Genomic DNA, 25,511 nt, shown 5'->3' with positions numbered 1-25,511 from the left:
ACAGGACGAAGTCTTAAACTTTGTAGACTGTACAAAGGCCCTTATAGAATAATCCAAAAGCTAACTGAAGTTAACTATATCATTCAGCGTCTATCGTCAAAAGGAAAGGCTAGAAAAGAAATTGTACATATAGATAAACTTAAGAAATTCTATCCTAGGTCCATAGGTTAGGTTTAGGTTATAGGTCATTAGTAATCCATCGTAAGTTAATTTTAGTCTTTTCAACCGCATACATTGAATTAGAAATAAAAAAATAATAAGCTAAAATAATAAAGTAAAATAACAATTGACAGAAAATTTGCAATTGCATATGGTGTTGAAAAGGTTAATTTTGTACATAGTAGCCAATGCTCAGAGTGCATTTTGAATAGTGGAGTGCAGTACATGGTTTGGGAAATTTATTTATTAATTTATTATACAATTATTGATAACTGATTGCTCAAATTTATTCCATAATGTTTTCCTATAGCTACCAATAAGGTTAAGTTATATAAAAACATGTAAACTGTGGAATAAAACACACCCCAAACTGTAAATATTTAATAAATAGATATAATTGTTTAAAGTTATAGAGTAATGGGTGAATTGCAGAAAATATGTACCTTTTGGATTTAGTAACTAAACTGAGAAAAAACGAAACTGATAATTGCTGTAACGAAACTGATAACATAAGGCGTGGAACACATGGGAATAAAAATGTTGCCCGGTTCTATATAAAACAGAATTATCAATGAAACATTATAATTCTAATCAACAATATTTATTATAAATTTTTGACATACATAATCGCAGTGAAAATAGTTTCGTTACGTAACGAAAAATAACGAAACTGAGAAAGATATATGAGAAATCATAACCTCAAAAAATATTTATCGTCAAACATGTCACATATTGCTTTAAAATCTTGTAAATTTGTAGAAAACATTGTAAAAACAATCATTTATGAATAAAACTGTGTACGATAATCAAACTATTTACCTTGGAAACTCACCGTTAATCACCCTGAGATTTTATAGCAATAAACACCACGCGTCCATCCATGAGCCACTACGTTGAAAAACAAAATGGATGCCGCTGTGTTCAACAATTTGACAGTTGTTCCCTCTGTGTAATAATAATAATGAGAAGTAATTCTACTAATATTTTTAAACTAATCTTTGGGATATTCCTCCGTAACTAACCCTGAGTAACGAAAGTTCTATAAGTTGGGACAATATGTAATATTACCAAAATAATATATTATTCCTAATTTAAGTAAATATTTTCGTGCTGAACATAAAGAAGAACATGTAAAGACTGAATAATTTACAATTAAACTTTTAAGAAACTAATATGAGTCGTAACAACCTTCCTCGATAGAAGTACGGTCAACATTGGGACATGATTATACTGCTGTGAAGTTACTGCATGCATCACCGAAAAAAAAAATAAAAAAAAGAAAAGCTACAATTGTCTTAAGATTAATTTTTAAATGAATCAAAAGATTCGCTTTTATTAAATTAACGTAACTCCGGTGTGCCTTATTTCTCAAAATATATTTTTAAACCCTCCTTGTTTTCACGGGACACTAAATTAGCTAAAAGGTACACATTTTCTGCAATTCACCCTAATACGTCACAACACCCTTATAATTTCCTGACTACAAAGAACAATGTTCATACACATTTCTTTTACATGTATCAAGACAAGGCCGACTAGATGACCAGTTGATCCAGCTGTTCACGGTGTGGCGAGATGGCTGGCGGTCATATGCAACCCCCACTTCGTCGTCATCACCAACGTGCAGCGCACTGCTGCTGCAGCAATCTTCATGAGCCGTTCGGGCTCCACTTCACTTCGCAACCGGCGCGGCGGGAAGATTGGCGGCCATGAGAAGCCCCCACTTCAACGCCACCGCCAACAAGAATCGGCATCTTCAAAATTTATTATGTTTTTTTCATGTGAAATAAACGTGCCTTGTTTTTTTACTTGAAGTTAGGTGAATTTGCTAACAGCTGTCATGTCAATGTCATCTAGTCATGGCCACAGACAATTAGCTGTCAGAAAGTTCAAAATAAAAGGGTTTAGTCGATGGGCAGGGGTTAGGTTTTTGCCATTGGTTTTCCTAACCATAGTCCATATCTGACTAATTTGCGAGGACCTTGGCTATAGTCCAACTATCCAAATTATGGCGGTCTCAACCGTGGACTAGGCAACCACGCAAAGAGCGTTAGATGTTGGCTACCTTGAATGAGGCTGTCACTATTGGGTGTTAGGAGATTTTTTTTTGTGTGTAGGGGGGCCTGGCTTAGGTAGGGCCAACCGGTAGTTAGGGTAGAATAGGATAGGATAGGGTGTAGTATTGTGAACAATGGCTGCTTCTAACATAAGGGGGAGGGATATGTAAGAGGTTTCGCATTCAGAATGAAACCTTTTACAGCAGTCATGGTCGCTGACTGGCAGTCCCTGATTTAAAATTGGAACAGTATAAGAACGTCAAGGAAAACAGACACTTCAATGGGGCATTCATATAGAAGCAGCGATTGAGAGTGAAGTACTAGCTCTAAAATATAAAAAAATATTGATTCAAACGTTGTTTAAATGTTTGGATGCTCTCCACTTATAGGCCGACTCTCTTACAGTACTATCGTACAGTATGGCCACTCCCGCTCCCCGCTGAAAGTGCCGCCCACCCCCTCTCGGTTACCTCACGGTTACTGCCTGTCAAAATCGCGAAACAGTCGACCTGTCATATCTCACTCATACAAGCATGGTACGCGTTCACCTACACAAGCTTAGAATGTGTGCTAGGAACGCGCCTCTTTCATACATCTGATCGCCTGTGTCCGAGGTGTGGTATTGGCGCAACAGAGCTAGAGACTACATTTCTGCGGTGTTTCGGTGGCGTTTCTCATCGCAGATATGCCATTCGGCTACGGGGCCAATTTTTTTTCGTCAAAATGTGTCTCTTTACATACCAAACTTTAATATGAATTTCTAGTTGCAATATTATACGCTAAATTTGAAGAATGGATATCCCTTTGAAAATTATCTAATTTTAATGAGCCCCGCAGCCATTTCAACTGCAAATGTTGCCGAAGTGTTTCATATCCAATTATGTCTGCCACAGTTTCTTCTTTGATTACCAGTTTGTAGCCAAATGCACACGATAATATCTGTTTCGTAGCTACCTATCTCTATTACTCTTGTGTATTGGCGGGACAGAGTCAGACTGCATTTTTGTTGGCGTCAGTCGGCGATTGCCATTCGGCTACGCTGGCTTATGCAGTAATAGAAGTTGAGCCACCAAAGTTAGTTCAGTTTAATTAATTGCTACTTCCTGGCTGTTTGGAAGTTGACTGTTCCGAAACAGAGCCTGTACTAAGGGTTTAAGTCGCTTTAGAAATACGTTTCTTCTATTCCCGAACTGTTATTCGTCATTTACAGGGTCGTGCATAGATCTTTAAAACCCTACATAAAAGTCTATTCCCCAAAGCCAGCGTCCGCCGGCTTTCCACGCATGCGCGCAGTATCGAAAAAACTGAAAACGCATTGTTTGGCTCTAACCATATAATGGAAACGCATTGTTATAACGATACTGCGCGCGTGCGCTGAAGACTTTGGGCAGCTGAGCTGACAGTGCAAACCTTTGCGTCAAAATACAGGAAACAGTGTGAGTTTCACGAAAGCTATTCAAGAAAACTGTGAAAAACTAAGTGCATGGTCGTAGAAAAAGTATTGTATGCAACGGTGTTTAACTGACTCAAAAAATCTCGTGGTGTCTTAATAACAATTTTCGGCTTCGCCTCAAATTGATACCCACGCCACTCGTCTTTTTTGACCTCCTTCAAACGCCTGTTGCATAAAATACTATTTTAATTGCGTAATCATCAAAGAAAATTACGTTTTATAGAGAAAGTTAACAGCGCCTCCAAACAGTTACTGACTACAATTAAAAGCGATCACGACGCATAAAGAACTAGCTTTTGCCCGCGGCTTCGCTCGCGAAAGAGACAAAATGTAGCCTATGTCACTTTCCATCCCTTCGATTATCTCTACTTATTAAATCCCGTCAATTCGTCGCTCCGTTTTGCCGTGAAAGACAGACAAACAACCAGACACACACACTTTCCCATTTATAATATTAGTATGGATTACTGTCAAAGTAAGATCTGCCGTCACAGCGCCTAGATTGCCATTTCTCGACACAGGATTATAATTTTTAAACGTCAGTTTTGACAATTTGAAACATAAATACAACTTGATTTGTCAAATATTAATATTAGCGATAATATTCGTATATGTACGACCGTACATTTTTCTTGATGGTTCAGAGATACGTTTTTTCTTAGTCTTTATTTGTCTATACGGAGTTATATGACATTAGAACCAAAAATTTCCTTTTCCGTGAATGGCGTTTACGCAAATCGAGTAACGAATCATAAAATGGCAACATTCGTGGTAGGGGCTTGGGTTCATTGTGTGAGCGTTGGTAATAAACAATAGGCTAGTTGGATTTGGGTAAATTGTTTTGCAGAAATCATGAAACCCGAACCTATGTCGCGAAAAACAATCATATTTTTTGCGCTGGCAAACAAAAGTCATTTAAAAACTTGAGTCATTAATGTACCAGATGACAAAAAGAAAAAGACAAATTACTAAGTCATCCGGTGATCGAGTCCGGAGTCAAACCATTCTAGGCGTAGTTTAGAAGAACAATAAATATGATTTGTTCCCCGCTGCTTTAATAAACCTAACCAGAAAATTAAATTTTTGAAAATAAAAGCCCGACCGCGACATAGTGGACCGATTTTCATGAAACATGGCTAAGAACACTCCCGACAGACACACACACACACACACACACACACACGCACGCACGCACGCACGCACGCACGCACGCACGCACGCACGCACGCACGCACGCACGCACGCACGCACGCACGCACGCACGCACACACACACACACACACACACACTTGCAAATTTGTTAGAGCACATTTTTGGTGTAATACTCGCATGTGAGCATGAAATACATCCTGTTTTTATTGGATACGAAGCATGTGTGTTGTGCAGCACACACATGCTCCGTAACATCAGTTTAAAATCTGTATAAAATGGCGAAGACTGCTGATGTGACGACGGAAAGGTTCCAAAATTCTGAAATTTTCACATAGGAAAACTTCGGAAACTTTCCACACTTTGTGTGGACAATTGTATGGGTGGAAACTTTTCATTTCATAAATTTAAATTCCCTTTATTTTTCTTGAAAATTTCGTGAATTTTCATGAAATTTAAGATTTTTTTGGAAAGTTTCCGCAACTTGCACATTACTCTAGACCACTCATTAGCACGAAATCAAGAGCCTGAAGTTCAATCGGCCTTTAGTCAGTTAAGCGGTGGTTACTTAGTCTTAGTTTTTATAGTTAAAAAAAAAACTAAAAACATAAATACACGGCGTGCGTTCAACGCGTAGGCGGGGTGGTTACTCTTGAAAAAGATCCTCGAAAATGAATCGAAACTTGTCGAGAGTTTGCTCCCTGTTTCAAATATATCTCTTTTTGTCTCAAGCGAGTTCTATAATTAAATAAATGTTATAAAAACTTACCGTTTTACGTAGAATCACAGAGACTGCACATAATTTCAACCGGCACCGTTTAGCGGACTCGCTAGTCCAGCGGGACACTGGACAATATTGTAAGTGTGTCCACGTTAATCGAATTTTATCGATGGGCTGGCCGCGGTTTGCATAGCGGATATCGATGACGCCATTCTGTGGGGGTGGAACCATTGAGTTTTTTTACAAGTAGTCTACGGAACAAACGAATGATTTTTTTTTTACAAATAGGGAGACTAGGGAGTCTACGGATCAAACGAATAATTTTTTGAGTATTGCATGGGTCGTACAAAGCATTATATTTCGTGTCTTTAAATTATTTTTCGGCGTTTATATAAGCATCATTGATCATTTTTGTGTGGCTAATTCTGCACAATGCTGTAGATAAAGATCCTCACACACGAGCCAATTTTCAGAAAATCCGAGTATGTACGGGACAACGGAAGACTATTTCATAGATTGCTCCTTTTATGAATTACTTTCGCCCGCGGCTTCGCTCGAATTAGAAAGAGACAAAAAGTAGCCTATGTCTTCATTCCTTCAACTATCTCTACTTAAAAAATCACATCAATTCGTCGCTCCGTTTTGCCGTGAAAGACGGACAAATAGACACACACACTTTCCCATTTATAATATTAGTATGGATTATTTTATGAATCCGTAATGTGGTGGTTAAGAATGTTACCGCTCCTTTTCTTCCCGTGGGTGTCGTAGAAGTCTACTGTGGGATATGATTGCGTGATGGGCTAGCATTTTGTTGCAGTAATATCACATTTTCGTTTAAGTATTTCCAACCACTTATTTGCTAGCAGTGGCACTGGAAATTGAGCAGCTTCATGCGGTCTGTACTATTTATATATATCTATCTCTCATTGCACTCATCTTATCCATTTTCGAAGTAAAGGCTGTGTGCGTAGTCGATTGCACAAACGCTCACGAAACGCTCACGATAACATCTCTTTCGTAGCTATCTATCTCTATCGCTCCTGCGTATTGGCGCGACAGAACCAGACTACATTTCTGCGGCGTTTTGCATCGCAGAAATGCCATTCGGCTACGGTGCCAGGCCCCGTAGCCGAATGGCATTTCTCCGACGCCAAACGAAAGCGATACGCCGCTGGCTCTGTCGCGCCAATACGCAAGCGCGATAGAGATAGATATCTACTAGCGCTTCGTTTCGTGAGCGTTTCGTGAGCGATTGTGCCATTCGGCTAGCCACCCTGACCAGAAGTATATGACTATTGTCAAGAGGGCGCTGTTATTCTGATATATGCGGTGACAGTTCAGTACTGTATGAAAAAAAGTTCCATTAAAATTCCACAACATGGCGCGTAGTCAAGTGATATATTTCTGGTAAGGTTCCGTAGCCGAATGGCATTTATGCGACGCCAAACAAAACGCCGCGAAAGGTAGTCTGGCTCTGTCGCGCCAATACGCAAGAGCGATAGAGATAGATATCTACGAGCGTTTCGTTTCGTGAGCGTTTCGTGAGCGTACGTACCCAGTTTATCAAAAAAAAAACTTTCGCAGTTGGTGTGAATAAATCCGTTTTAACTAATCTATCGACAACTTTCCCCACCCTACGGCCAAAGCCACGCTAATGTCATTAAAGTAAGTCCGTCCGCTGCCCGCCAATACGTCTAATTTGTGAACGTACATCCATCCCCACGCATAAAGAAATTAATACATTAGCGAATGAATACCCTTGATTATGAGAAAAGCGTTGTGGCGAAACAACAATGGGTTATGTCGCTAATATGTAAATTTTGTTGTCCGTCTTCGTGGGAAATACAAAAAAAAATCCTTTTTTCAGCAGCACATGATTGACGCGACATCGACAGTAACATTCGTTATTTTCTGATTCTATTAATGACATAAGAACGGGTAGTCTATCTCACGGGGACATGATCTCGCGCGAATCATGTGGTAGCCCTGCTGATTGCTTATTTAGCTGCAACTTTAATCCCTGGAACACCGTTGTCAAGAATTTGCTACTGAATTAATGACCTTCAATCTGTTAATTACAGTTTAAATTGTCTGGGACAGATCTGGAACAAGGCAGTTGAGGGGTTAATGTCTAAACCTTGCAACCTACCTCCCGCGGACGCTCCGTCTGTAAAATGAGCTCCCTGCCGAGGCATTCCCAATGAACTAAGTATGGGGTTCTTTAAGAAAGGAGTGTACAATTTTCTAATGGGTCGGCAACGCGCATGTGACACCGCTTGAGTTGCAGGCGTATACGTTACGGTGACCGCTTTCCATCAGGCGGACCGTATACCTGTTTGCCACCGAGGTTCGACCTTCCATTTTTCGTTCCGATTATCATTTTCCTTATATACCTATGTTGTGTCGTGTGATCCTGTTAATTTGTTGGTAATTAGTAAAGTTTAACCATACATTTTGAATTATAACTTGTAAATTGTAACACGGAATTTAATAGCGTAAAATTATGTTTTGAAACTAATCTCCGACTTTTCGAGATCGTTGTACCCGTTCAAAACTAAATTTTCCGCCATTAGTTCTTCTTCAGGTGCCATATCCTCTTCGGATGTCGGCTGTCACAGTCCGGAACTCCTCTCTATTTGCAGTTTTTGTGCCTAGCGCGGCAGCGTCTATTCCCGTCCAGCTCTTAAGGTTATCCATCCGTGTTATTTTTCTGCACCAAAGTGCGGGACGTGGGTGACGTCATTTCCAAACTCAAATGGAATTTGGCGGGGCATGTAAGGCATGTTGCCAGGCAGAGTGATGGCAGGTGGACCAAAATGTTGACCGAATGGTGGCCGCTATCGGATGTAAGAAGCGCCTGGCATCCGTTGGCTCGTTGGGTGGACGACATTAGAAAAACTGCGGGGCACTTCTGGATGAGATTAGCCCAGGACCGGGATAAGTGGCGTACACGAAGGGAGGCCTATGCTCAGCAGTGGGCGATTAATGGCTGAAATGATGATGATGATGTTATTTTTCTATTTCCTCTGCCCCTTTTGCCTTCGATTTTTCCCTCTATTATGCCTTTAACAATTTTGTATTTGTCATGTCGCGATTAGTTAGGCATGCTGTAAAAACTGTGAAAGTTTAAACTAGCTTTATCAAACGTGAATCATTTTACCGCCTCCTTTCTTCCCGTAGATTTTGTAGAAGTCGACTGCACAATATGGGAATCGTAGCAGTGTTTTTGTCATTTGTCATGTCATTTGGCTCTTTCGTAGGTACTTGTTAAAACGTTACAGACATTGTGACAATAAAATTGATGGACAACCGTCCATCTTAGTGATAGGGGTGAGTTTACGCTCATATTGGGCTTGCAACAGAGTGGGCCGTGCCGCCTGCATGTCAAACAATTGAAGCTCACACAAGTGTTCTGAGTCGACGCTGCATAGGGTGAACGCATCGCAACGCGCGGATCCAGGGGGGGGGGTCATGGGGGGCATGACTCCCCCCTGGAGCCTGAGTTGGCCATACAAATAGACCACGTTATCCTCCCCTACCTGGGCACGAAGCTGAATCCGCGCTTGTGAACGCACGCTGGCCGGCCCTGCCGTATGCTGCGCTCCAAGCGTCCCCCAAGCATTTCTCGAACGATATTTTGACTATTATTAGTCCACGCGCTGGTGGCCTAGCGGTAAGAGCGTGCGACTTTCAATCCGGAGGTCGCGGGTTCGAACCCCGGCTCGCACCAGTGAGTTTTTCTGAACTTATGTGCGAAATGTCATTTGATATTTGCCAGTCGCTTTTTGGAGAAGGAAAACATCGCGAGGAAACCGGACTAATTCCAATAAGGCCTAGTTCAGCCATACTCAAATTGTGTTCCGCGGATCCCTAGGGCTCCGCAAAGCCTCTCTGGGGGCTCCGTGTAAACTTTGGTTACCTGACATGCAACTTCAACACTCTTCCATAAAACCAAATATTCACCAATTGATAAAAAATGTCTCATGTTATTACATTAGAATATAATTATTAGAGTTTACTATTATGATTACCTACTTATTAAAATAGAGACTGCAATAAACTATTCTTTTTGTTTATTTAATATAGGGGTTCCATCAGATATTTTGCTTTCTAAAAGGATTCCATGGGAAAATAAGTTTGAGAACCGCTGGCCTAGTTACTCTTTGGGTTGGAAGGGCAGATGGCAGTCACTTTCGTAAAACTAGTGCCTATGCCAAATCTTGGGATTAGTTGTGACAGCGGACCCCAGGCTCCCATGAGCCGCGGCAAATGCCGGGATAACGCAAGGAGGATGACGAGTCCACGAACTGTCAAATCATACGTATTGCCATGGCAAGACGCTAATTAATGTTTCGAGAAATGGACCCCTGACCTTTAAACACAACTTGCCTTGCGCGCGTCCATACATCAAGCACGACTTCAAGTGTGGACTCGCGTGCGACAAGGCAAGTTGAGCTAGGGGGACAAAAGGGGTTGCAGACTACAATTGTAAGTTGACAATGAACAGTAGGTAATCTACGTGGCATTGTTACCTACATCAGCAGCCGGCTGCAGCCGGTAATGCAATATGACGGTCGGGGCCTTAACCGTGCCTGTTTCCTACAACATTGACATTCCTGCTGCATTTACAAGTGCTTCTCAAAGTTTGGACTATAACTTTTTTTTTATAAACTGGCCAGTGATTGATCTTAGTCGCACCTGATGGAAAGTTACGACAAGGCTGAGGTTGTAGCTCACTGGTTCAGTAACAGCCTATTCACTCTTGACTTGAATTGCGAGTAACAAAGCTGTAATAGCTGCCACCAGACATTGACTTGTTCGGGAGCGTTTGCGTAACTTACTGTGTATGGCCCGAATTCCCAGTGTCCCAGAAAAATATGTATGTCTTCAAGTGAAATTTGGCAGTGTTGTAGTAAAGTTTTCTTACATACTTACTAAAAGTACCCAGGGATAGAGGAGGCGCTAACTTGAGTTTGAAGAACCCGTTTTTCGATATCTGGCTGAATATCTATATTCTAAATATACCTTTTACTAACCTAAGAATATTAAAAATATTTAGGTGTGGGTAACTAGTTTTGTAAACTGGCACATAGGTATATTATTTATCCAGATGAATATACTAAAAGCCCTTGGGGTTAGGTATTACGCTAGGGGTGTACAGATGTAGTACGAAAAGGGTTTCCTTCGGAAACGTTTGTATTTGTCATGCTAGTTCAGTCAATGTCAGTACATCTTGTATTGACACTGACTGAAATAGCATGACACGTTCGTTCGTTTCCGTAACAATTCGAAGGCAAATCTTTTCGCACTACACTACATCTGTAGATAGGGAACAATGTTAACTTTGTATTTTAGATTTATAATTTTCTTCAAGATTGGCCATATTCAAATTTGACAATATTACATGTCATCGTAGTGTGTTCCCGTGTGTGTGTGTATGTGTTCCCGTGTGGTGACGGGTTAAGAATTTCACCACCCCCTTTCTTCCCGTGGGTGTCGTAGAAGTTGACTGTGGGATATGGGTTAAATTGTGGCGTAGGCGAGAGGCTGGCAACCTGTCACTGCAATGTCACAATTTGGGTTTCTTTCAACCCCTTTTTGCCAAGAGTGGCACTGAAACTTAGTAGTTCATGTGCTCTGCCTACTCCTTTATGGGATACAGGCGTGATTATATGTATGTATGTATGTAGTTTAACAATACTACGATAACTCCTTTAAACACGTATATGATGTGCATCGAGCACAGTTTGAGCACCGCAGTTGGTTAATAAGATTAACCGCGGCCGGATATGAAGCTCCTGCACGCATGTACACATAATGTACAATCCATTTACACGGTTACTCAATCTCTACTTTATTGTAGATTACTTCAGATAGAGTCTCCATTCTGCGAATAAAAAAATCTACACGCGTGTGGTAAGGCTCGGTAGCTCAGTTGTTACTTACCAACACATACTACAATACAAGGTGTTCCAAAATTTTGGGAGATTTTTTTTCCGAAAGCAGTTTAAGTATTTTATTTTTTTAACTATGTAAATACTAGTTTTTGCCCGCGGCTTCGCTGGCGTTGAAATTCGAAAATTCCGGAATGCTCCATACAAATTTCAATCCCCCCTTTTAGGGAAATGGGGGCTACAAAGAGACAAAATGTAGCCTATGTCACTCTCCAACTCCTTCCATTCAACTATCTATACTAAAAAAATCACGTCAATTCGTCGCTCCGTTTTGCCGTGAAAGACGGACAAATAAACAGACACACACACTTTTCCATTTGGACGTATTTATGCAGAAGGGGACCAACCCACACATCTGTCAAAATTGAGTTATGTATGCAGAAGATGTTAAAAATGCATCTTACACCCCCTACACAAAGATCAAAGCCATAGAATCATTTTTACGTATAAAATCATTTCGTTAACAAAGTTACCAACCCACATTTTCACTGTTACATTATATTTAAAAAGATCCAAGCTGTTTAGTACCTTACTCAATATTCTTTGTATTTATTTCAAAAAGATCCAAAGCACATGGTTCATCTATATAATATTGTTTTATTTATTTCATAAGAGACCAAGCGGGTTGGTTCCTTTTTAAAAAATAAAATCTGCACCGTCGAAAAGATCCAAGTCGCATGGTTCCTTATTAATTTTTATTTTTTAATATTAAGTAATTAACTAAGTTCATTGGTTCTTGTTTGCATAATTAAAATTAGCTCAGTTTATGTGTTCATAAAGATCCACATTACATGGTTCTTTATTAAATGAATTATATTTTGATAGTTAAGGGAACTATGTGCCTTGAATCTTTTTTGTTTATAAACTTTGTATACTTATTATTTATCACACTCGTATAATATATATTTTTTTATTATGATTTGTTATGAATAGAGTATGAAATGATAAAAAAAACATAAGTGTCTGAACAAATCGGCGTAAAGCGTAAAGAACTGTTGCAAATATTTACAACTAGCATCACTGTGCTTCATGTCAAAAATAAATGGACGTATTTATTTGGAAGGGAACCAACCTACACAACTATAGTTTTGAGATAAAGCACTTTTTGTTCATAAGTTGTATACAAAAAATATTAACGGCTTATTTTTTAAGTTAGATTGTCAAGTGCTGCAGTATGGCATTGTTTATATTGTTTTACTTAAACAAGCCTTGTAAATGGAGTTTTAAGTATAGTTTTCTCTTAAAAAGGCAATGGTTCCTTTTAGCAAAATTGGTTAAGTGAAGGTTGGTCCCTTATTGATTTATAGGTAATCTAAAAGGGTATACAAAAATAATGCACAATAATGGCAAATTTACTTTATTCGTAAACATAAACAATCTCTAAACTTATATTATATCGCTTTCGTTAACTATTTTCTTAGAATTATTTGGAGCCGGAGTCATTATAAATTTTATAATATTAGCATGGATGTATTTGTAGGTTGTATTGTCACTCGAGTGATTGATAAAAAAAAAGCCTTTGTAGCAGAACAGCAAGGATCACACGGATCGTCATTCCTCGGCTCTTCGCTCCTTTCGTGTGTGAGCGTACTAAATTGTACTAGAGAGCAGAATCATTTCGTCACTACTTTTAAAAAATCTCGTATCTCACGCTACTCCTCAAAGTTAAAACGCAGTAAGTCTATATGCATTCCATACATACTTACTACAATTTTCTTTTCATTGACAGACGAAGATAAGTTTTTTTTAAAGTAGTGACGATTTGGGAGTAGTTCGGTCTAGTACAGTGCAGGGAATCGTATCTCTTCTAGGTACATGTACTACACAAGCCTAGTGTGAAGTGGCTACCGCTGGCGTTATGTACTGTCTAGTTGTGTCAAGAGATCCGTTACTTCGTGCCCAACTGCTTATGTCATCCTTGTAACCTTTATCCGTGCTTAAGTTGTATCTTCATACCCTACTGACATATATAACGCGAAATTGTGCATATTACATAATACATACAGATGTAGTGCGGAAAGGGTTTCCTTCGTATTTTTCCGGAAACGTTCGTATTTTGTCATGCTAGTTCAGTCAATGTCAGTACATCTTGTACTGAGACTGACTGAAATAGCATGACATGTTACTTTTGTACATTTCCGTAACAATACGAAGGTAAATCCTTTCGCACTACTTCTGTACATTCATAACATACATTTCACTATTGAATTACGGATGAGGAACGCTTGAACGATGCAGGGTAGCTAGCCAACACTCATATCAGTATCGCAGCTCGTTGGCTAGGTATTTTGAGTCTGTAGCCAAGAGAAACTTCAGAAACTTCCTGCCTCGCACAGTTACTGTGGAATAAGCTGTCACCTCCGATATTTCCGGACCTACACCATCATCAAGAAAAGAGCGTATACCCATCTTAAAGGCCGGCAATGCACCCCCAACCCTTCAGTTGTTTCGGATAGGCGGCAGTGATCGGAGCATCGGGTGACCTGTCTGCTCGTTTGCCTCCTATCGCAAAAAAATCGGGAAAGTGTGTGTTTGTCCGTCTTTCAAAGCAGAACGGAGCGACAATTGGACGTGTTTTTTAAAGAGGAATAAGTAAAGGATGAGTTGTAACTCTATACATCAGTAAATGATGGTAAATGCGAGTTATTTGTATAGGCATAGTTATAGTGACACCTAGCGACAATCACGCGTCAAATAGCTGAATTATCAGTTCCACTACTCGATACTAGGTGTCAATAGTGTCTCGTCTGCCAAAAATTTAATATTAGAACAGTTTACAACTTATATTACAAGCAGAAGGAATTGAAAATTGAATACTGATTAATACTATCGACACCGGCGCCGGCTTTTACGGATTCCATGGACGGCAATGCGTACTAACCAGTCCATTCTTGAGGAGCTACGCATAAAGCGCCGACTGTCGACAATATGCCAGGACCATACTCTTAGTTATTTCGGTCACATTTCACGTCGCCCGCCAGATAGCCTGGAGAGAATAATTATGACGGGCAAAGTTGAAGGCACGAGACCTCAGGCACCTCCCCCTACTAGATGGTGTGCTCAAATTACTGCACCCATGCGATTAAAACTGCACGAGGCCATGCGCTTGGCGAGGAATAGACGCCTATGGAGGGACCTAGTCTTCAATAGAATGACATGATGTCACGATCCTCAGCATTGAGGGAACGACTAAAGAAGAAGAAGAATATTAGCTAAAAATTGGTGAGCATTAGACTCTTCCTTCGTCACGACATCTATTGACAAGTAGCAGTACTGATAATTTACGCTAGTTGACGCGTGATTGACGCATGATTGTCGCTAATAGATGTCACTATAACTATGCCTATAGAAATAACTCGCATTTACTGATGTATGGAGTTACAACACTTACAACTCTTCCCTTGTTACTTATTCCTCTATGGTTGAAGGAATGGAGATTGACATAGGCTACTTTTTTTCTCTTTCTGGGGGTTATAATTTCCCTAAAATGAGAAGTAAAAAAAGGTTTGTATAGAGCATTCCGCAATTTTCGAATTTAACACGAGCGAAGCCGCGGGCAAAACCTAGTATATCGTATATTTCTCACTTAAAGTAAAATGTACCTATTTCAAAATGTTATGTTAATCATTTACATCCAAACCATTTTCCCAAGTGAATAAAAATCAAAAGTTTTCCTCTCGGAGAATGCCCAGCGTTAAAAATTGCGCAGAAAAATGGCTACTTTAGTCACTGTTGGTGGGGTAAGGGAAAAAGCCATATTTTATTCAAATTGACGTTATTGTAATTTATAGCGGTGGTTTCGAGACTAGTTTGCAATGATTATATATTGTGGGAAAGGTTTAAAGGTTAGCAAAAAGCTTTTATTGCCTTGTAATACTCCGGATGAAGAAAATATTTATTTTTATTTTTAAATATGATTTGACATTAAAATCTCTGAATAAAACATTGAGTGAGTCGTTACTGACTTATTTAGCTGTCGGAATCAGACTTGTAATTTAAATAATAACGGACCATTAGAGCATTTTCACATTATCCGATCCGATATCGGATGTAGGAAAGATGGCAAAGACAAAAATCGAAAATGGCGCCTTTGATGTATAGGATATCGGTCCTATATCCGATATCGGTTCTAATAATGTCAACGCGTACTTATTTAGAGCGGCTACGAGTTCGGATTTTTTTAAATGAATAAAAACCAGTAGTAGTAGTAGTTTTTTGGACCTTAGGCCGTTTTCACATTATCCGATCTAATATCGGGTGTCGGACCGACATCCTACATCCGATAAACGCTTCCGATAGTGTCGGATGTCGGTCCGATAAAACGCATTGTTCCAAATCAACGAAGTATGATTTTGTATCAAAAAATATTTTTAAAAAGTTTTATATTTAATAATTATAAGCACTATATTTCAATTACCGTAAACACTAGCGTAAATTATCAGTACTGCTACTTGTCAATAGATGTCGCGACGAAGGAAGAGCCTAATGCTCACCAATTTTTAACTAATATTACAATAGTATTAATCAGTATTCTGTTTTCAATTCCTTCTGCTTATAAGTTGTAAACTGTTCTAATATTAAATTTTTGGCAGACGAGACACTATTGACACCCAGTATCGAGTAGTGGTACTGATAATTCAGCTATATGACGCGTGATTGTCGCTAGATGTCACTATAACTATGCCTATACAAATAACTCGCATTTACCATCATTTTCTGAGTTACAACTCTCCCCTTACTTATTCCTCTGTGATCTTTACATACACAACATGATTTAGCAGACGCCACGGAAAAGGTCCATTAATCTCCGATAGTATAAATCATTACTGAGTGATTGTCATTTACGCCTCACTTGGTAAAACTGGATTGATGGGACCATTAGAAACTATACTTCAAGACCTTGTAATATATTTTTATGACGTCGGTAGCAAACAAGCTTATAGACTGCCTGGGGCCCGTTTCTCGAAAGGTACAAACCCAAACCTTGTATTACAAGTGCTCGAACTGTCAAATCGTATGGGTTGTCATGGAAACACACTTGTAATACAAGGCTTGTACCTTTCGAGAAACGGAACACGGTCGTATCTTACAAGTACACCAGAACATTTTTAAGGCTGGTTTTAATGTCACGTGGACCGACCGCGCGGAGCGATCCGCACCGGGCTGCGACGCGAAACGCCACCGAAACACCGCAGCAATGTAGTCTGGATCTGTCGCACCAATGCGCAAGAGCGATAGAGATAGATAGCTACGAAAGAGATATTATCGTGAGCGTTTGTGCACCCAGCACCCAGAGCACTAACACCTCTAACTAATGTTTAATAAATCAAGAACTCGTGGAACTAGTGCTTTTAAGTCATTTCCCACTTCCAATTTAAGCTACATTGTTTTAAAAGCTAAGTGGTGAGCTGGCTACTCAGGCAGAAAGTTGGAACATAACGCTTTTACCAAACAACGGTGCCAAAATCTTATCGGAACCTTAAGAGCGTATGATACAAAGTTTTCATAAATACATAAACTTTTGTCACTGTTGTTGGAGATGGCAAAAATATTGTTGTGTATTTTTCCTCTTACTGCTAAATATCAGGGTGGAAAAAACTGTGTTAAAGATCAACTTTTTGGCGATTGTCGTTACCTAACTGAATTTAACGTTCGCTTTTTTTGTATGGAAATTTCCATTAGGATTTTGCGTAACGTTGATGTCTGTTAAGTGTGATTGATGCAACTGCCCTTATTATGTATTAACCAATAACGAGTTAATACGGGACAGGCAAAGCCAATACAAAAATGCGTACCGTAAAAATGTATGGGTCTTTTAGGCTTAAAACTAGATGGCGCTGTTTCGCAGCCTGAAAGTGGCCATAATAATATTTTACCTAAACATTTTGGCGTGTTTTTATTTTAGAATAGAATAGAATAGAAAAAACTTTATTCAGGACGCTTAAAAGAATATAAATTACAAAAAGATGTCACAAAAATTGAAATAAAACGTCACTGAAAAGGTTTCCACTCAGCTTGGTGTCAAGGTACCTTTTGGATACTTTGACGCTGGTCTTCCGTGGCAACCCTTCCATTACATACAAACGGAACAAATATGTATAATTTACAGGATATAATAACATAAAATAATAACCATAATATAACGACAAGTTATACTGTACTAAGTAAACTAAACATTATAATGAGCCACGACACTTAATCAAGAGAAACAGGTTTTTATTTTTACTTATTACTATTATTTTATACTTTGACACAAAAACAGAGATGTTATATATAATCGGCACTTAATTTAGACACAATTTTTGAGAATTCAGAATGTGCTTTTTATACTTAATTTTAAAGGATTGAACAGACAAAGACATAGACATAGACATTTTCTAACAAATGACATATTTCTTTATTTTAAAATCATGAAAACACGTCAATACAAATTAAAAAAAAATTGTACGTGTCATCAGTGTAGTTATGATAGTGTTTAATAGATGGCGCTTAAAAATCGAAGTACGATTCTTAGTATGAATGAAGATTGTAAATCCTATATCCCACTACTGTGCTACACCCGTAGCGCAGGGGCCCGTTTCTCGAAAGGCACAAGCCTTGTTACAAGTGTGTTTCCATGACAACACATACGATTTGACAGTTCGTGCACTTGTAATACAAGGCTACCTTTGTAAGGGTACCTTTCGAGAAACGGGCCCCAGGGCATGAATACAAGTAACCTACTCGTTATCAAGTTTTGGGATTTGCCGAGGTAATTCCAGGCTATTGAAGTGAACCGGGTGAAGCGCTGGTGGCCTAGCGGTAAGAGCGTGCGACTTTGGATCCGGAGGTCGCGTCGCGGGTTCGAACCCCGGCTCGTACCAATGGGTTTTTCGGAACTTATGTGCGAAATGTCATTTGATATTTGTCAGTCGCTTTTTTAATTCGGTGAAGGAAAACATCGTGAGGAAACCGGGCTAATTCCAATAAGGCCTAGTTGAAAGGTCAGATGGCAGTCGTTTTTGTGAAACCTAGTGCCTACGCCAAATCTTGGGATTAGTTGTTAAAGCGGACCCCAGGCTCCCATGAGCCATGGCAAATGCCAAGGAGGATGATGATGAAGTGAACCGGGTAATGCTACCTAAATAATTACATTGAATCATAAGACCTCAAACTAAGTAAATCGATGAGATTATCCTCATCAAAAATCATACTAAGGGTGTCTTTCCACCAGAGACGCTAAGCTACGTTGCTAAAGATGCGTCTGATATCCAGCGATCAGCTTAGTTAACCCGTTCCTACGAGCGCTATATATGCTTTGTGGAACAATGAACATGATTGGTGGATATCAAACACATCCGCGATTATTCACATCAAAAACCAAACTAATCCTGCCGGCCTGGCCGAAATGTCAATTGCTATGGCAACAAGGAATTTTTCGTGGCGCCATCTATGTGTGGTGTAGTGTATGCGCGTTCTTAGGCGGCCGCATTTTAATGTATGGGATGGTATGATCTATATTTAATCTATGATTTAATCTATGATTAGGCTGAGTACACTGATCAACTTTCTAGTGAGACTATCATCTAAAGCTAACTCCAATCCATTCACATGTCTGTATCACTGAACAATCGGCGAGTAATATCGCAAACGAGTTTCGTTCATTCGTTCCATCCGTTCGATTCATTATCATCCACTAATGAACCGATACATTAACGAGGGAAATGGTTCCACAATGGGGATAGAAAATAATGGTAATGATGCGGATTGATGTAAAAAGTTGTATCCGTGAAAATAACGTTTCTTACTAGTAGCAAGAACGATTTAGAACGAGACAGCGGTGAGCGGCAGCCATACGTGCGAGTGGAAAGTCCCATCGCTGTGTCTCGCTCCAATGTATGGCCGCCGCTCACCGCTGTCGCGCTTAGACCAATGTCGTGGCCGGGCCGTAATACTGGACTGACAAAGCCCATACAAAAAAGCGCACCCCTGAAACGTATGGGCCTTTTAGGCTTAAAACTAGATGGCGCTGTTCGCAGCCTGAAAGTGGCCAAAATCATAATTTTCCCCAAATATTTTTGCGAGTTTTTATTTTTTATAAGAACAAATGATATATTTCTTTATTTTAAAATCATGATATCACGTCAATACACATTTTGTAAAAAAAAAAAATTGCAGGCGTCGTCAGTGTAGTTATGATAGTATTTAATAGGTGGCGCTAAAAAATCGAGGTACGATTCTTAGAATGAAGTATGTAAATCCTATATTTCATTTCTGAAAGACTAATCTTTATCATCATACCTATAAGAAAAGCGCCGGTAGCCTAGCGGTTAAAGCGTGCGACTTTCAATCCGGAGGTCGCGGGTTCAAACCTCAGCATAGTACCAAACAGATTTTCGGGACGTCTGTGCGAAATGTCATTTGCCAGTCGCTTTTCGGCGAAGAGAAATATTGTGACGATCCTAATAAGGCCTAGTTACCCTTCGGTTTGGAAGGTCGGATGGCAGTCACTTTGGTAAAACTAGTGCCTAGGCCATTTTTTTCAAAGTTGTCCACCCCACTTTTTTTGTAACATGGGTATTTTTAATTCATATTCAGAATCGCAAGTTCTTTCAACCTGATATGAGAAAAAAACGTCCCAAGACTTCCATACATTTTTCAAACCTTTCATTCCGTTACCGCCATACAAACTGTATGAAAAAATGATAACGGAATGGGGAAAAAACTTGGAACACTTTTTTTCTCCTATTAGGATTGAAAGAGCTCGCGATTCTGAGTGGAAACCACAGAAGAATTTCCAACTCCAAAAAAAATGGGGGGACAACTTTAAAAAAAAATAGCCCACCTACACCAAATCTTGGGATGCAGACCCTAGGCTCCCATGAGCCGAATCATATTCAAAACCATAGCAAAATTTGTGTGGTGTCCTCTTCGGTACGGTAGGAAATAGGCAGAGCAATGTAGCCTCAGGAACTATTGTGGGGCTAATAGTCTCGACCAGTAGCTAAATCTAGGTGGATATACCAACATACTAATAAGACCTGTCGCATATGCCTGTGCAAATGAACGGAGACAAAGGAAATGAACAAGAGGTGCAATTTGATTCCTCAGTTGTACACTTTAGGGGCTCGTACTCGTACCAATCAGTGGTGACTTTATGGACAAGGTTTAAGATTGTGTGTTGTACCTTATAACGTAAGTAGTTAAGATTTATACATGATTGACAATCTTCATACAAAGAATCGTACCTCAATTTTGTAACGCCACCTGTTAAATACTAGCATAACTACTCTGATAATGCCTACAAATGTCTTTATTACAATAAAAAAATATGTTATTTGTTCTTATAAAAAATAATAGCACGCAAAAATATTTGGGGAAATATGATTTTTACCATTTCCAGTCAGCCAATCAGCTCCATCTAGTTTTATCCCTAAAAGATCCATATATTTCAGGGATGTGACTATTTTGTCGCACTTCTCTCTATGTTTTTTTTTATGTTATTTTATTGATTGTCCCTGTGTTCACGAAAAATTTCTAGAAAATAATAGGTAACATACATTTCTTCGTTTAATCTCGTGTCGTTTATCCTCGTTGATAGATATTAAGAAGTAACCAGTGACTCATTGCAAAAAAGGGTTTTTTTTTTAAAGAAAAATGCATTTTTTTAATTTTATTTGCCAGTTTTTATATTTACTTATGTGAAAATAACTCAAAAAAAATACAAAAAAAAAATTTTTTTGCCGAAATTTGCTTGACGTCATATAACATTTTATTAATTTTATTTTGCCCTCAGAAATGCGTAGTTAAAATCTATCGGTTTCTTCATTGTTACACCGTGTATTTTATTCAAAGCTCAAAAATATAAATTTTACAGGTATAATGCTTTTTCATGGGACCTCCGATAAAGTGTTTTCATAAATATTGAACCATCAATTGAAACTGATTACATACGAATACTATTATAAATTTATGTACGAATTCAATCGCTACAATTCAGTTGTGATATTTTACATATTGTAAATTTTACTCTAAATTTTTGCAGAAATATTTGCACCTCTAAAGTAATTTTAGACTTTTGTTTTTTTTTTGTATTTGTACTTTAATATTTAGTGTAGTTCTTGGTTGTAATTCGACATTTAGAGACCTTCTACATCTCTAATTAATTGTAGTAGAGTTATACTTTAGTTAGAACTTAGAATTAGTATAGTATCAATTGTAATTTCAATTCAATTTTAAATATTTTCTTAATATGTACATGTGACGTGTAAAAGTGCCCCTGTGGCCTATTTGCTGAATAAATTATTTTGATTTTTTTTTTAGGTATTTTTATAAATTACATCCGATAAGTAGATGAAAAGTTAGACTTTCTCGTGGTATGCACGAGTTTTGCAAAACTTATTGTTAGTGTACCATCTTCACTGATTCGGGTTTCTATGTAATAATTTCAACCGGTAACTATTAACATTTATTTCACAATAGATTTCGTTTCGCGTACTTGGTGATTTGTCGTCGAGGTGCGTCAAAATGTGGTCACGGGGCCACGGAACAAGTTTTCCCATGGGACCGATATAAACGACGTGAAATAAATGCTTCCTACCTTCAGACCCATATGTCTACTTCCGGCCTTTAAGGTGAATTTTATTTATAACTAGCTTTTGCCCGTGGCTTCGCTCGCGTTAGAAAGAGACGAAAAGTAGCCTATGTCACTCTTCATTCCTTCAACTATCTCCACTTAAGAAATCACGACAATTAGTCGCTCCGTTTTGCCGTGAATGACGGACAAACAAACAGACACACACTTTACCATTTATAATATCACCTAGTATGGATTTTATTTGCAAATTTATACGTGGTTAGTCTCATGGGGAATTTTGTTTAAAAAGTATATTTATATAGTTTTGACGTTCCTACGAGAATATATGAGCATTGCCAAGAGGCCACTGTTACCTCATATTTTGGTAGCAGTTCAAGATTAAGTAGGTAGGTACTATAAAAAATATTTATCTACAAAATTTGGCTTGTGCGTTTTCACATTACCCGATCTTATATCAGACGTAAGACCGATATCCTATATACACCCTGTTTTTATTTAATTCCGTTAACTTTAAGGGAAGATTCTTTAGTTCAAATACAATCAATTTCTCTTAACTCTTACGGTTATCGAATTTAACAAAAAGCGATTTACGGTTCCTGATGATGAATCTAAATGCGTGTCGAATTTAACGGAAAACAAAAAAAAAACACTGTCGATGAAAAGCGCCATCTTCTCCTAGATCCGATATCGGATCGGATAATGTGAAAACGCTTGTTTACTAGTAGGATTTACCTACTCTCAGTGAATTTCAACATCTTAGGATTCTTTTTTAAAAAAAACGAGTGTCTTTGATGTGACGTGGATGATTACAATTTCTTTTCCGCCTACTTCATTTTATATAATTCACAGAAAGAAACCTATTAGCGCTTGATTATGATAAATTGTATTCCGTTTTTTAAGAAACAAATGTTTTGTTGTATGAGAAATAAAATAGGTACCTAAAAGAAGTATGTATGTATGTAATAAAGATCTATCTAGGTATCTAATTTTATTTAATAATCATGTCACTTTTGATGAAATTTGCAATATGAAAGTGACATTTTTCCTATTTTTAGATAAAATTATTGTTCTTTGTTATGTAATTTAGGTACCGTATAAGGCATTTAATTCAAGACTTAGGTTACGTTGCCAAAATAAAATAGTTTCGTCATGTCTAGTTTCCATTGTAAACGAAAACTATGATATATTTCATCTGCAGAAGTTAAATCATCCTCGTTGCCCGCCATTCGCTACGGCTCATTCCCGAGCCTGTGGTTCGCTTTGACAACTAGACACTAGTTTTACGAAAACGGCTGCCGTCTGACCTTCCAACTAAGAGTTACTAGGCCTTATTAAATTGGTATTAGTCCACGTTTCCTCACGATGTTTTCTTTCACCGAAAAGCGATTGGCAAATGTCAAATGGTGTGACAGGGACAGCACGATGGCGCGATGTCGCGCTGTCCCTGTCACACTCTGTTATATTATATTTATAACAGTGTGGGATTGGTGGGAGCACCATAAGTTGCGAAAAACTGATTCTTACGAGTCGGGGTTCGAACCCGCGACTGCCGGATTAAAAGTCCGGTCTTACCGCTAGGCCACCAGCGCTCTGTGTTACAAAATTCAGTGTCAAGCTAAAACGTCTTCGAACCCATCAAACTAATCCTATCTAACGTTCATAATAAAGTGTTACTGCAGCAACTCGAAGCTAAGAGTAGAATAGCCAATTAAACGACTCGTAACTGAGAATTAGTCGAGTAGCGCGGCTTTGATGGCTGTCACGAGATACTTAAACAGCGCTTATAGCAGCTAATCTTTGAGAGCTTCATGAGGAACTTAACTCTAATGAGGAATTCGATTTTAATTTCGTTCAATACTACTACTTTCAGAATCGAAAACGAGTGGGCCAGATTTAAAATTTTTGTTCTTTTTTAAAAATAACAGATTTTTCACAGACTTTCGAACGGCGGATTCGTAATGTTAAATTCAAAAATTGGTCCCCAGAACCATTAATTTTTCGTCGTAAAAGTACATTTTTGTGGCTATCTGTTTGGTGGTAGTCAATAAGAAAGTAGACTAATTTATTATTTATTTATTTATTTAATCAAAAAGTAACACAGCATTACAGTTTACACCAAGGCACTGTGAAACTACAAAATACAAAACAATACTTACAAAAAAAATAATACAAAAGACATACAAAAAATAAACAAATTAAACATTAGATTTGGGCGACGACGTAACAGCGTGGCTCCGTTGCGTCGTCTGACTCGGCGTAGGATTCGGCAGGTTGCCCCGGAACCGCCGAAATACCACACCCTTCGGCCAGAAGTCTGCGCTCGCGATGGTGTCCTGCAGCTAATGACCGAGTTTTCGTTATTGATATAGGTAGATCGTGTCAAACATCTAAGCTTTAATGGTGTCCATGCCAAGCTAAGTTTTCATCAACTTTGATACAGATCCAGTGCAATTATAATTGGAAACACCAACCTCTGTGAAATTTTGATGTTAAACCGGTGCAAACCGGTATCAAAATTGCTGTGATCTGTCGCTTTTCTTAGCTCAATATGACTCTAAATTCATATTTAAAAATGAAGTTGATGGTTAAGACTCTAAATTCGTTTACTTTTTACTTTACATACTTACCATGTGTGAACTTTAACATTACTTACCATTTTTCTGAACTTATCCATCCAGCAGTATATACAGCGTGCGTAGAATGCACAAACGCTCACGAAACGCTCACGATAATATATCTTTCACAGCTATGTATCTCTCTCGCTCCCTCCCTCCCTCAATCCATCAAACGCCTTGTTCCTAACCGAACCTAACCTATCAAATTTGGGATTATTCATTCAGTAACAAATTTTAGAGAACGGAAATTTCACTTTATTAATATAGGTAAGTATAATTATGTATTTTCTACAAATAATCTACAAGACGATTGTGAGGCCTGTTGTATTGTATGGATCTGAATGCTGGGCGACAAAGGTGGAGGATGAAAGGAGAGTGCACGTAGCGGAAATGAGAATGTTGAGATGGATGAGTATATTAGAGGAAGTTTGAAAGTTGCGCCTATAACGGAAAAGATGAGAAGTGGCAGGTTGGCGTGGTACGGCCATGTAATGAGGAGGGATGAATATCATATATTAGGCAAAAGAATGTTGGAGATGAAGGTTGATGGATGGAGAGGGAGGGGTAAATCCAAACAACGCTGGATGGATTGTGTGAAAGAGGATATGAGGAAGAAAGATGTGAATGTTGAGATGACGAAAGATAGAGGAGAATGGAAGAGGAAGACGTGTTGTACCGACCCCACATAACGTGGGATAAGGGTAGGAGGAAGAAGAAGATGTATTTTCTATTGGTCATTTATACATACGTATTTTTATATCCAGTCATTTATTTAATACCTATTGTGGTAATCGTATTATCTGAGTAATTGATGACGTACCTAG

This window comes from Leguminivora glycinivorella, chromosome 18 (genome assembly GCF_023078275.1).
Source record: "Leguminivora glycinivorella isolate SPB_JAAS2020 chromosome 18, LegGlyc_1.1, whole genome shotgun sequence".
Classification (NCBI taxonomy): Eukaryota; Metazoa; Arthropoda; class Insecta; order Lepidoptera; family Tortricidae; genus Leguminivora; species Leguminivora glycinivorella.
This window is presented reverse-complemented; position numbering follows the sequence as displayed.